Raw genomic sequence first — 14,097 nt, 5'->3', positions numbered from 1 at the left:
CTCTTCTCTTTTATCCTGTGTTTGAACAACTGTCTCAAATTCCATATAGGTATCAGGTCCAAAATTCTGCTAATCTTCCCTCCTACCGGAGTCACCAATCCCCCTCAAATCTTCCTCAGTCCGCAGTCTCCCAACCGAACAGCCTTGTCACCCTTTACTCCTCATTTCCAATCTCTCTCATGTCCTATCGCCGGGTGGTCTTCAGTTTGTCGGCTGTCGGGATCCCGGCGCACAGTATACCAGTGCCGGAATCCAGACAGCCAGGAGTACACGACCCCCCTGGAAAGAGTATAAATAGCGTAACGCGCCACCGTGCACGCAGCGTGGCGAGCCCAGCGAGCTCGCAAGGGGCTCATTTGCGCTCACCCAGCTGTCGGCATGCCGGCGGTCGGGAATCTGTCGCCGGTATGCTGGGAGCCGGGCCGCCGGCATACCCTACTACACCCCCTATCGCCTGCACAATATTATTAGCATATGCCATTCTTATTCCCGAGATGCTGCCCCAACCCTTACCCATTATCTCACCATTTTCACTCTGCAAATGATTGGCTCCCTAGGTCCTCCAAATTCCAAATTGAATGACTTGCCTACATTTACAAAGTCTCATCTTGGAGGATCCCCTCCCATTCCCACCTACAAGACTTCTCCCATGCCTCTACCAACCTATGATATCATCACCACAAATGATCAGACTCTCCCACAGTATTAAAGTATGTAAACACTCTGAAAGCCAATCTCCTTACAAGAGCTGGCCATTCCCTCTCACTTATAGTACCTTCCTGGTTCTTCCTAACACCTGCCCAATCTCCACTCTGAGCCTCTCATACTCTGGACTCAGCTCTGCACATTATCCAGTGGGTCTCCCATAAGCAGGGTCCTCCTTCCCTGGTCTAATGACCTCCTTCCCCAGTGTTTAAAACCTACAATTATGCATATATACTTGATTCAGACTCAGCAGCACATAAGTATGGCTTCCATGCCAATCTTGTAGTTTGTCTATAGCTACTCTGGTAGCATATCTAGACTTTAGTAAGGTATTTGACAATGTCCCACATCGCAGACTGCTAAATAAACTTGAAAGTATAGGGATGGATTATAAAACAGTTACATGGATAAGAACCTGGTTGCAGGATAGGAAATAGTTGTAGTAAATGGAGTGCAATCTATGGAGGGAAATGTTACCAGTGGAGTACCCCAGGGATCTGTACTTGGACCAGTTCTCTTTAATATCTTTGTTGGTGACATTGCAAATGATATTGAAGAGAAAGTATGCCTTTTTGCAGATGATACAAAGATATGCAACAGGGTAGACACACCGGGAGGGGTAAAACAAATGATTGATGACCTAGGTAAGCTTGAGAAACGGTCAAGAAAGTGGCAACTACAGTTTTTATGCTAAAAAAAATGCAAAATCATGCACTTGGTTCTCAAAAACCCAAAGGCTAAATATAGTATCAAGGGTACTATAATGGAAACTACTGAGGAGGAAAGGGATTTAGGAGTCACTATTTCAAATGACTTAAAGGCAGGAAAGCAATGCAAATAAGCAATTTGAAAGGCAAGTCAGATGCTTGGTTGTATATGGAGAGAAATCAGTAGCAGGAAAAAAGAAGTGATAATGCCACTGTATAGGTCATTGGTACGGCCCCATCTGGAATACTGTGTCCAGTTCTGGAGACCATGGGGTATATGCAATTAGCGGCGAATCGCGGCAATTTTTCGGCCGTTTTTTAATTCGACACAACTCGACCGTCTAATTTCGGCAAGTGGGTGCCGAAATTTACCATATTCAATAAAAAACGGATTCGACAGTCCCGCTGACGAAAAACGGCCAATTTGACGGATTTTGTTCCAATTTTTAAAAAACGGGTAAAAACTGGAAAAAAAACACAAAAAAAAATGGCGTGGGGTACCCCCTCCAAAGCATAACCAGCCTCGGGCTCTTCGAGCTGGTCCTGGTTCTAAAAATCCGGAAGAAAAATGGACAGGGGATCCCCCGTATTTTTAAAACCAGCACCGGGCTCTGCGCCTGGTGCTGGTGCAAAAAATACGGGGGACAAAAAGAGTAGGGGTCCCCCGTATTTTTTACACCAGCATCGGGCTCCACTAGCTGGACAGATAATGCCACAGCCGGGGGTCACTTTTATACAGCGCCCTGCGGCCGTGGCATTAAATATCCAACTAGTCACCCCTGGCCGGGGTACCCTGGGGGAGTGGGGACCCCTTCAATCAAGGGGTCCCCCCAGCCACCCAAGGGCCAGGGGTGAAGCCCGAGGCTGTCCCCCCCATCCAAGGGCTGCGGATGGGGGGCTGATAGCCTTGAGAAAATGACAAGAATATTGTTTTTTCCAGTAGTACTACAAGTCCCAGCAAGCCTCCCCCGCAAGCTGGTACTTGGAGAACCACAAGTTCCAGCATGCGGGAGAAAAACGGGCCCGCTGGTACCTGTAGTACTACTGGGAAAAAAATACCCAAATAAAAACAGGAGACACACACCTTGAGAGTAAAACTTTATTTCACACCTGCCGACACACACATACTTACCTATGTTGACCCGCCGACTGCCACGTCTCCTGATCCGACGATCCGGGGTACCTGTGAATAAAATTATACTCACCTCAATCCAGTGTCCAGATATAAATCCTCGTACTTGGCAAAACAAATAAACGAACACCCGGACCAGCGGACTGAAAGGGGTCCCATGTTTTCACATGGGACCCCTTTTCCCGAATGCCGGGACCCCACGTGACTCCTGTCACAGAGGTCCCTTCAGCCAATCAGGAAGCGCTACTTCGTTGCACTCACCTGATTGGCTGTATGCGCGTGTGACCTCAGACCGCATCGCACAGCTCCCTCCATTACTTTCAATGGTGGGAACTTTGCCGTCAGCGGTGGGGTTACCCGCGGTCAGCGGCTGACCGCGGGTGACCTCACCGCTGACGCAAAGTTCCCACCATTGAGTATAATGGAGAGGCTTTGCGATGCGCTGTCTGACAGCTCAGACGCGCATAGCCAATCAGGAGAGTGCAGGACGTTGCGCTCGCTGATTGGCTTAAGAGACCTTTCTGTGACAGCAGTCACGGGGGGGGTCTCTGCATTCGGGGAAAGGGGTCCCATGTGTAAACATGGGACCCCTTTCAGTCCGTTTGGTCCGGGTGTTCGTTTTGTTGTTTTGCCAAGTACGAGGATTATTTTAAAAGATCCGGACACTGGATTGAGGCGAGTATAATTTTATTCACAGGTACACCGTGGATTCTACTTGGACAAGTGGACAGAGGTCGGCGTGTGAACATAGGTAAGTATGTGTGTGTCGACATGTGTGAAATAAAGTTTTACTCTCACGGTGTGCGTGTCCTGTTTTTATTTGGGTATTTTTTTTCCAGTAGAACTACAGGCACCAGCGGGCCCGTTTTTCTCCCGCATGCTGGTACTTGTGGTTCTCCAAGTACCAGCTTGCGGGGGAGGCTTGCTGGGACTTGTAGTACTACTGGCAAAAACAATATTCTTTCAGTTTTCTCAAGGCTATCAGCCCCCCGTCCGCAGCCCTTGGATGGGGGGGGACAGCCTCGGGCTTCACCCCTGGCCCTTGGGTGGCTGGGGGGGGGACCCCTTGATTGAAGGGGTCCCCACTCCCCCAGGGTAACCCGGCCAGGGGTGACTAGTTGGATATTTAATGCCACGGCCGCAGGGCGCTGTTTAAAAGTGACCCCCGGCTGTGGCATTATCTGTCCAGCTAGTGGAGCCCGATGCTGGTGTAAAAAATATGGGGGACCCCTACGCTTTTAGTCCCCCGTATTTTTTGCACCAGCACCAGGCGCAGAGCCCGGTGCTGGTTTTAAAAATACGGGGGATCCCGTGTCAGTTTTTCCCCCAGATTTTTAGAACCAGGACCGGCTCGAAGAGCCCGAGGCTGGTTATGCTTTGGAGGGGGGACCCCACGCAATTTTTTTCCTGATTTTTAACATTCCATTTAAAAAAAAAAAAAAAAATTATATTTTTAAAAATATATAAATAATACTTGTGCCTCCAAAATAGACAGACCAAGTACCTAATCCCTTCTAATATAAATAGATATGCTATTACCAATAAAAAAAACACAAAAAAAACATGTTTTTACATTTTTTTATTAGATTCCGCCAGCAAAGTGTGGCGGATTGAAAATGACGAATTTACTGTCTAAAAGCACTGTTGTCGAATTTACAAACTTCAATTGAATATACTTTTGTCGAATTGCCGCATTTGTACCATTGCAGAAATGTCGAATTTACAAACTTCAATTGAATATACTTTTGTCGAATTGCCGCATTTGTACCATTGCAGAAATGTCGAATTTGACAAATGTCGAATTTCAAAAAGTCGAATTTGGAAAGTCCGTTTTTTTGTCGAAAAGTACTGAATTGCATTGTCGAAATTTTTTTGGGGGCGAAAATGTCCCGTTTTTCGACATTTTCAGGAATTCGACCGCAATTGCATATACCCCCAAGGGTCTTAAAGTTCAGGAGGGAAACATTCTTCAAAGGAAAAGAAGTATTAGAACTCAAGGACATACACTGAAACTGGAGGGAGGCAGGTTCAGGGGAAATTTAAGGTAACATTACTTCACAGAAAGGGTAGTAGATAAGTGGAATAGCCTCCCATCAGAGGTGGTAGAGGCTAAGACGGTAGAGCAATTTAAACATGCTTGGGATGGGCATATGAATATCCTTACAAAGAATTAAGGTTCAAAAAGGGTTGAGATTACCTAAAGGATAAAAAAAGGGGCAGACTAGATGGGCCAAGTGCTTCTTATCTGCTGTCAAATTTTATGTTTTTATATAAGCTGCACTGTAATAACATGGTGTAGAAGTGTATATAGGAGAAGTCTTGTATGACATTCCATTACAGAATGAGTAACAAATGAAGACATTAGCAAAGGATAGGGTTGAAAATAAACATTCCCCCAAGCTGTCAGACATTGCTTTACGTCACGGTACAATCAGTAGTGTGAACAGCTTCCATTTCTTTCACATTCCACAAAACACAAGTGGCGTCTAAATCCATCATAATGTAAGTAATGCAGAGAAACATAGAATTTGATGGCAGATAAGAACCACTTGCCCATCTAATATGCCTGCACAAGTCATTGTCACTGACACTGGTCCAAAATGCTGTGCTTTAATTCACATAAAGTACTCCTCTTTGGAATTGACTATAAAGTTACAATAATAGGATTTTAATTACCTACCGGTAAATCCTTTTCTCGTAGTCCGTAGAGGATGCTGGGGTCCACATTAGTACCATGGGGTATAGACGGGTCCACCAGGAGCCATGGGCACTTTAAGAATTTAATAGTGTGGGCTGGCTCCTCCCTCTATGCCCCTCCTACCAGACTCAGTCTAGAAGCTGTGCCCGAGGAGACAGACATACTTCGAGAGAAGAAATTACACAGATAGTGGTGAGATTCACACCAGCTCACACATACAAGGCAAACCAAGCTAACCAGCTTGAAACAATTCAGCAATGGCTGAACAACAGTACTTAACCAAGTAACATAGCAGTACTCAACCAAGTAACAAGGCAGTACTGACTCAAGTAACAACTGCAGGAAAACAAAGCGCTGGGTGGGCGCCCAGCATCCGCTACGGACTACAAGAAAAGGATTTACCGGTAGTTAATTAAAATCCTATTTTCTCTTACATCCTAGAGGATGCTGGGGTCCACATTAGTACCATGGGGATGTACCAAACCTCCCAGTACGGGAGGGAGAGCGCGGAGGCTCCTGCAGAACTGATTGACCAAACTTTAGGTCCTCAGAGGCCAAAGTATCGAACTCGTAGAACTTAGCGAACGTGTTCGACCCTGACCAAGTAGCCGATCGGCAAAGCTGTAAAGCCGAAACACCCCGGGCAGCCTCCCAGGAAGAATCCACTTTACGAGTAGAGTGGGCCTTAACAGATTTTGGACACGGCAAGCCTGCCGTAGATTAAGCATGCTGGAGAGTGAACCTGATCAAGCGAAAAATCGTCTGCTTAGAAGCCGGACACCCAATCTTGTTGGGATCATAAAGGAGAAACAGTCCGACTTTCTGTAATGTGAAGTCCTCTTCACATAAATCCTCAAAGCCCTCACAACATCCAAGGACTTTGAGAAAATTGGGGAGTCGGTAGCCACTGGCACCACAATAGGTTGGTTGATATGAAAAGCCGACACATCCTTTGGAAGAAACTACTGACGCGACCTAAGCTCAGCTCTGTCTTCATGGAAAATCAAGTAGGGGCTCATGCAGGACAACGCCCCCAATTCAGACACACGCCTAGCAGAAGCTAATGCCAACAGTGTAACCGCCTTCCAAGTGAGAAACTTGACCTCAACCTACTGTAAAGGCTCGAACCAATCTGATTGCAGGAACTGCAACACCACGTTAAGATCATAAGGTGCCGTAGGAGGCACAAAGGGAGGCTGGATGTGCAGAACCCCTTTCAAGAAAGTCTGAACCTCAGGTAGGGAAGCCAACTGTTTCTATAAGAAAATGGACAAAGTCGAAATCTGGACCTTTATGGAGCCCAAACGTAGGCCCACATCCACACCTGCTTGCAGGAAGAGGAGAAACCACCCAAGTTGAAACTCCACCGCAGGTAACTTCTTGAATTCACACCGATCAGGGTAGGAATAACCTTTTTCGGAATGCCTTTCCGAGCTAAGATCTGGCGTTCAACCTCCATGCCGTCAAACGTAGCCGTGGTAAGTCTTGATAAGCGAACGGCCTCTGTTACAGAAGGTCCTCTCGAAGAGGCCTCGGATCTTCCAGCAGTAACTCCATAAGATCTGCGTAAGAAGTCCTTCTTGGCCAGTCCGGAGCAATGAGGATCACCTGAACTCTTGTTCTTTTGATTATTTTTAGAATCCTTGGGACGAGTGGAAGTAGAGGGAACACATACACGGACTTGAACACCCATGGAGTTACCAGGGCGTCCACCGCCACTGCCTGAGGGTCCCTCGACCTGGAACAATATCGCCAAAGCTTCTTGTTGAGGCATGAGGCCATCATGTCTATTTGAGGTACGCCCCAAAGACTTGTCACTTCTGCAAACACCTCTGGGTGGAGGCCCCACTCTCCCGGATGGAGATTGTGTCTGCTAAGGAAGTCCACTTCCCAGTTGTCTACTCCCGGAATGAAGATTGCTGACAGCGCCATTGCGTGTTTTTCTGCCAAGAGGATGATTCTTGTTACCTCTGACATGGCAGCTCTGCTCTTCGTTCCGCCTAGTCAGTTTATATAGGCCACTGTTGTTACATTGTCCGACTGAACTTGAATGGCCCGATCTTTTAGAAGATGTGCCGCCTGTAGAAGACCGATGTAGACAGCTCTTAGTTTCAGAATTTTATTGGAAGGCTGGATTCCAGACTTGACCACCTTCCTTGGACGTTTTCCCCATGGGTGACTGCTCCCCAACCTCTGAGACTTGCATCCGTGGTTAGAAGGATCCAATTCCTAATTCCGAATCCCGAACCTGCGGCCCTCCAGTAGGTGAGAAGTTTGCAGCCACCAGAGGAGCGAGATTCTGGCTTTCGGTGACAGACGTATCCTCTGGTGTATCTGAAGATGAGACCCTGACCATTTGTCCAGGAGAACCAGCTGGAAAGACCGTGCATGAAATCTTCCGTACTGTAGAGCCTCGTAGGAGGCAACCATCTTCCCCAGACGGCGAATGCACTGATGAACCGATACTCAGGCTGGCTTCAGGACAACCCGTACCATTGATTGGATCACCAATGCTTTCTCCACCGGCAAAAACACCCTCTGCACTTCCGTGTCGAGAATCATCCCCAGGAAGGAAAGTCTCCTCGTCGGCTCCAAATGCGACTTTGGAAGATTCAGGATCCAACCATGATCCCAGAGCAGTCGAGTTGGGAGAGCAATGGACTGCAACAACTTCTCCCTGGACGATGCTTTTATCAGGAGATCATCCAGATATGGAATTATGTTCACACCCTGTTTGTGGAGAAGAAGCATCATCTCTGCCATTACCTTGGTGAACACCCCTGGTGTTGTGGATAGGCCGAATGGCAGCGCCTGGAATTGATAGTGACAGTCCAACAGCACAAACATGAGATAAGCCTGGTGTGGCGGCCAAATAGGAATGTGAAGGTAAGCATCCTTGATATCTAACAAACAGACACACACCACTACAAAGTAGCCCCCTGGCGCTAATCCAATCAAATCAATATAATTTGGTGAATATGTTCTATGAAACCAATTTAAATGTAAGAAACCTACATACAGCTCACTACTACAGGGGACTTCTCCGCCCCTTCATACAATACTCTAGAGAAACAAAAATATGTAGACAGCGCTAGCAGGTTTCTTATTAAAATTATTTTTATTTTTATTAATCTTAATAATTCTTGATCTTATATAGTTATGTAAAAATCCTCCTTTTACCTCTACAAATAATTTCATACACTTTTTCTAAAATAAATGCAATTAAAACATGGCTGTATGAACATAAAAAATTAATGACATTTAAAACTCAGCTGTGTAGATTTACAGACAACACTTAAACATGCAACTAAATAATGTCAGCTCACACTGGTTACACTTCAATGCAACAATGTCACTCAATTCCCCTTTGATGTTAAATTACTCCATTAGATCATGCTGGAGACAGATACTGTATTAAGGCAATGTAGCAAAAGCCGTTCTTATGAAGTCTCCTATTCAGAGTGTTCATCTAGTAATATTTTGAAACACAGCGATCTTTGCTTCCAAATATAGGCTTGACATGTGATATATAATGACTTTTTTTTGTCCCCTTTGAGAACTTCACTGGTTTAGTGCACGGCAACCGTCCATTGATTAAACAGATCAGCTGATTTAAACATGCATGTATTAATTCTTTCTCTCACAGCCGCAGAGTTAATAAAATGCCACAGCAATTATTTAGACATGGCCATGTCAGCAGCACATCATTGCCACGCTTCCTCCTGGATTCCTTTGCCTCGTCCTCCCGGCCCTGGTGCTCAAATACCTTTTAGTGGAGCCTTATCTGGAGATCGTTCAGCGTTTTCCCAGCTAGCTAAAGCAGGTCCGTGGTGTGCTGATTAGATGAGGTAAAATTGAAAAAGACGCGTTTCTCCGCCTCCAAATCTCGGCGGCTACCTCAGTCAGATCCTTGATATCTAAGGACACCAGGAATTCCCCCTCCTCCAGACCTGAGATCACCGCTCTCAGAGATTCCATTTTGAACTTGAATTCCCTCAAATATGGATTTAACGATTTGAGGTTCAATATTGGTCTGACCGAACCGTCCGGCTTCGGCACCACAAAAAGGTTTGAGTAGTAACCTTTGATTTCCAGGTGAGACGAAACTGGAACAATGACATTTGCCCTTTCCAATTTTTGAATGGCTTCTTGTAAGATAGCCCTTTCTGTCAGCAAAGCTGGTAAGGCTGATTTGAAAAATATGTGAGGTGGGAGCTCTTGAAACTCCAGTCTGTACTCCTGAGATACAATATCTTGAACCCAGGGATCCAGGCCTGAGGACGCCCAAACCTGACTGAAATTTCATAGACGTGCTCCCACCTTCCCGACCTCCAGGCTGGGAGGTCCACCATCATGCTGAGGATTTTGAGGAAACAGAACCCAGCTTCTGTTCCTGGGAACCTGTCGGTGCAGGTTTTCTGGATTTACCCCGACCACCTCTGAAGAAGGTGGAAGGGGGTTTGGACTTCTTAACCTTTGCGGTTAGAAAGGACTGCATTGTAGATACAGAAAAGGATTTCTTAGGCGTCGGAGCGGCTGAGGGAAGATAGGTTGACTTACCCGCGATTGCCGTGGAGATCCACGCATCCATAGCCTCCCCAAATAGAGCCTGATCTGTGTAGGGTGGGTTCTCCACACTCTTCTTGGATTCCGCATCCACAGACAATTGGCGCAGCCAGAGTCCCCTGCATGCCGAGATAGCCATGGAAGACGTCCGTGCAGTCAGATAACCAAGGTCCTTCATGGCCTCCACCATGAAACCAGCAGAATCCTGTATGTGACGTAAAAACATTTCAATGTCACTTCTATCCATAGTATCTAAATCCTCTAGTAACGTGCCTGACCACTTTACTATGGCTTTAGAAATCCATGCACAAGCAATAGTGGGCCTAAGTGCCACGCCTGAAGCAGTGAATATGGATTTGCGCGTAGTCTCAATCTTGCTGTCTGCCGGTTCTTTCAAAGCGGTAGACCCAGGGACAGGTAAAACCACCTTTTTAGACAATCTAGAAACAGAAGCGTCTAATATAGGAGGGTTTTCCCACTTTTTCCTATCCTCTTCAGGGAAAGGAAAAGCATCCAGAACTCTCTTTGGGATCTGGAATTTTTTCTCTGGGTTTTCCCAGGATTTTTCAAATATTGCGTTTAATTCCCTAGACGCAGGAAAGGTAAGGGAGACTTTCTTATTATCTATAAAGAAAGCCTCCTCGACCTGTTCCGGTACCTTGTCAGTAATGTGTAAAACGTCCCGAATGGCCTCAATCATTAGCTGCACCCCTTTAGCAAGGGATGCCTCCCCCTGCAGTATGTCCCCATCACCGTCACCCGTATCAGAGTCGGTATCCGTGTCGACTTGCATTACCTGGGCAAGAGCACGCTTTTGGGGGCATAAACCAGGGGACTTAGATGAGGTAGTGGGAGTTGAATACGACAAAACCTCCACAGATTGTTTTAAAACCTGTGTTTCAGTCTCATAATGGGCTATCCTACATTAAATCTGGGATATCATCTCCTTAATAGAAGCCACCCACTTGGGTTCGGGTTCAGGGGTTGAGACAGTGTATTGCATTCCTGAGTAAATGGAATAAACTCTTCTGGAGAAGATACATACTCTGCAGCACAAGATTCAGAGTCCCCAGACATGGTAATGTGAGATATATAGCATACACACACACACATGAAAATGTCAGACACAGTTTCCCCCAAATACCTTCAGAGAGACACAGTATTATGGAGCCAGCCCACACAGAGCCCCAATAGACTGATATATAATAAATGCCTGGCACTGACTGTGCAACCTTAATAGACTACACAGTAATGTGAATAACACCCCCCCCCCCCTTTCTATAACCCCCTGGTACCGCACAGGATAGCTGGAGTTATGTGGAGGGTCAGCGCTCCCTGTCAGCGTCTTTGTAGTGTGATCTGCAGGGAGAAAATGGCACTGGTGAGTGCTGGATCCGCTCTGAGGAGAAGCTCCACCCCATAAAATTGCGCATCTTCCTGCACTTCTAGAGATTATACTGACCTGAGGTAATGGTTGCTAGCAGTAGTACAGTGTCCCTGATAGCTGCTGTGACCAGTGTAAGGGCGATTGCGCTTGCCTAGGGCGCCCCTCACAGCATTGCACTTCGTACCTCTGAGCCCTCTGGAGCGCAGCTTCAGCTCTGCGCTCCCACCCTGATGCCGCCATTCTCACTGGATCCTGATTGTCGGGTCACCAGCGTCCAACTCACCACCGACGTCTTCTGGCTCTGTTAGGGGGTGGCAGCAGTGCTGCGGGAGCGAGTGGTCGCCTCGGGGGCTTGCGTTTGACACAGTCAGGAGCTCAGTGTTTTTTAACCTCAAAGGGTTGGACACTACTCCCTCCCCTAAGTCCCACGAAGCAGAGAGGCTGTTGCCAGCAGCCTCCCTGTGCCTAACTCTAAGAAAAATAAGAAAACTAGAAAAACTCCTAGGAGGTCCCCTAGCTGTGAACGGCTCCTCCGGGTACATTTTCTAAACGGAGTCTGGTAGGAGGGGTATAGAGGGAGGAGCCAGCCCACACTATTAAACTCTTAAAGTGCCCATGGCTCCTGGTGGACCCGTCTATACCCCATGGTACTAATGTGGACCCCAGCATCCTCTAGAAAAAGTAAATTAACTTAACAAACATGCACAAAATAAAACTAACAGCCTTGTACAGGTGCAAAGTGTAGTGTTTTACATTAGCAGCTGGATGCTGAGGAGTTTATATAGTCCTGAAATGAATCAGTGATTTATATACTATCCAACACAGTCAGAAGTCTCTGCTGTAAGAGTAAGTAGAGAGACTGCAGAAACACAGACTCCGCACACTGGGCATGTAATGTGTGCTAGCCTCAAGAGCAATATAAATGTGTACTGTAGGTACTGTAATGACCAGTCACCAGGGGCGTCAGAACGTTTTTCAGTTGGGGGGGGGGGCAAGATAAAATCTCAGTTTGGCGCCCCTAATTTAGACCTTAGACAGGTCACTTGTATCTGTACGGAACGCTATGGAGCAGCTGGGAGTGAGTGACCACTTATATACATTATGTCTGGTAGAGCCTCTTACACACATTATGCCTGACAGAGCCCATTATACACACTGTAGAGCGCCCCCTCTCCTCATTCCTCTCTCCTTCTCATTCCTGTGACCACTTCCCTACCCCTTCCCCACGTTCAGTAACAATGCAGCTGAGAAAAAAATTGTATTTTCTCTGGTGCACAAAATAGGGTCAATCTTAACAATTAGTACATTTGTGTGGTGCTTCCCACACCCCAATGAGCAGTAACAAAAAGAATTGTGTATCAATTGTTCCAGGTGCACCCTTCTAAGATACACCCACAATATTGCATCAATATTACAGATTAATTGGGAAAACTTATTCAGGCATAAACAGATATAGGGGGTCATTCAGACCTGATCGCTCGCTAGTGTTTTTCGCTGCGATCAGATCAGAACTGCGCATGCATATGCACCGCAATGCGCATGCACGGGTACAAAGCGGATCATTGCTGTGCGATGGGTTTTACAAAGAATCCATCCGCACAGCCGATCGCAAGGAGATTGACAGGAAGAAGGCGTTTGTGGGTGGCAACTGACCGTTTTCTGGGAGTGTTTGGAAAAATGCAGGCGTGTCCGGGCGTTTGCAGGGCGGGTGTCTGACGTCAATTCCGGCCCCGGACAGTCTGAAGTGATCGCAGCAGCTGAGTAAGTCCTGGGCAACTCAGAAACTGCACAAACTGTTTTTGCAGAGCTCAGCTGCAAAGCCGTTCGCACACTTGCAAAGCAAAAATACACTCCCCCGTGGGCGGCGGCATATCGTTTGCACAGCTGCAAAAAGTAGCTAGCGAGCGATCAACTCGGAATGACCCCCTATGAGTGATACCTTTTTCGCTAGGGAAAAATGTATCTGCATCAGAAGCTTAAAGTTGGAATTACATGCAAAACAAAAAAGCTTATGACAAGAACGTATATAATTACTGCATTATGGGGGTCATTCCAACACGATCGCAGCCGTGCGAGCAGGTCGGAACTGCACATGCTAACGAAGAAAGTGGTCGCAGCGGCGACCGCAAGAAGATTGACAGGAGGAAGGTGGAACCGGGCGTCAACTCACCATTTTCTGGGCGTGGAGATCCAAACGCAGGCGTGTCGAGGCGTTTGAAGGGAGGATGTCTGACGTCAATTCCGGGATCTGCAACGCTGGATTCATCGCACAGGGTAAGTAACTGTTACCCTGTGTTCTACACAACTTTTTTTTGCATAGCAGGGCTGCACAAGCGATCGCTGCTATGCAAAAATACACTCCCCCATAGGTGGCGTGTAGTTGATCGCATGGGCTGCAAAAAGTGGCAGCGTGCGATCAACTCGGAATGAGGGCCTATATATGTTTATGCCTGAATAAGTTTGCCCAATTGATCTGTATTATTGATGCAATATTGTGGGTGTATCTTATACCCCTTTCACATCGCACAAATAACCCAGTATCGACACGGCATATTGCCGTGTCGACATGGGTCAGTGTGCGATGTGAAAGCACTTTGCCCGAATTAGCGGGTCGCCTGACCCGGTAATTCAACCCGGTATAGAAGAAAGGTTATTCCCGGGTTGAATACCGGGTCAGGCGCAGTGTGAATAGGAGCCATGTCGATGCAACACGGCTCCCATTCACAGCATAGGGAGAGGCGGCGCAGGAGTTGAGCTCCCGGTAAGGACACGTTTCTCTTCCCGGGTGGGATCCGGCATTTGCGATCTGAAAGCGGTATTAGAAGGAAGCAACTGTGCAGCTGCTTACCTCCGTTGTCACCTCACTGGCAGCATGTCGCAGAGCTCAGACACTGGCGGAGAC

General features: G+C 47.0%; 1 protein-coding gene across 2 annotated transcripts in view; it reads right to left on the bottom strand.

Annotated features, from left to right (window-relative positions):
• Positions 1-14,097, bottom strand: part of SERINC5 (serine incorporator 5) — a 173,437-nt gene that overhangs the window by 24,328 nt on the left and 135,012 nt on the right. The window lies entirely within an intron of this gene.

This window comes from Pseudophryne corroboree, chromosome 1, assembly GCF_028390025.1.
Source record: "Pseudophryne corroboree isolate aPseCor3 chromosome 1, aPseCor3.hap2, whole genome shotgun sequence".
NCBI classification, from domain to species: domain Eukaryota; kingdom Metazoa; phylum Chordata; class Amphibia; order Anura; family Myobatrachidae; genus Pseudophryne; species Pseudophryne corroboree.
This window is presented reverse-complemented; position numbering and strand designations above follow the sequence as displayed.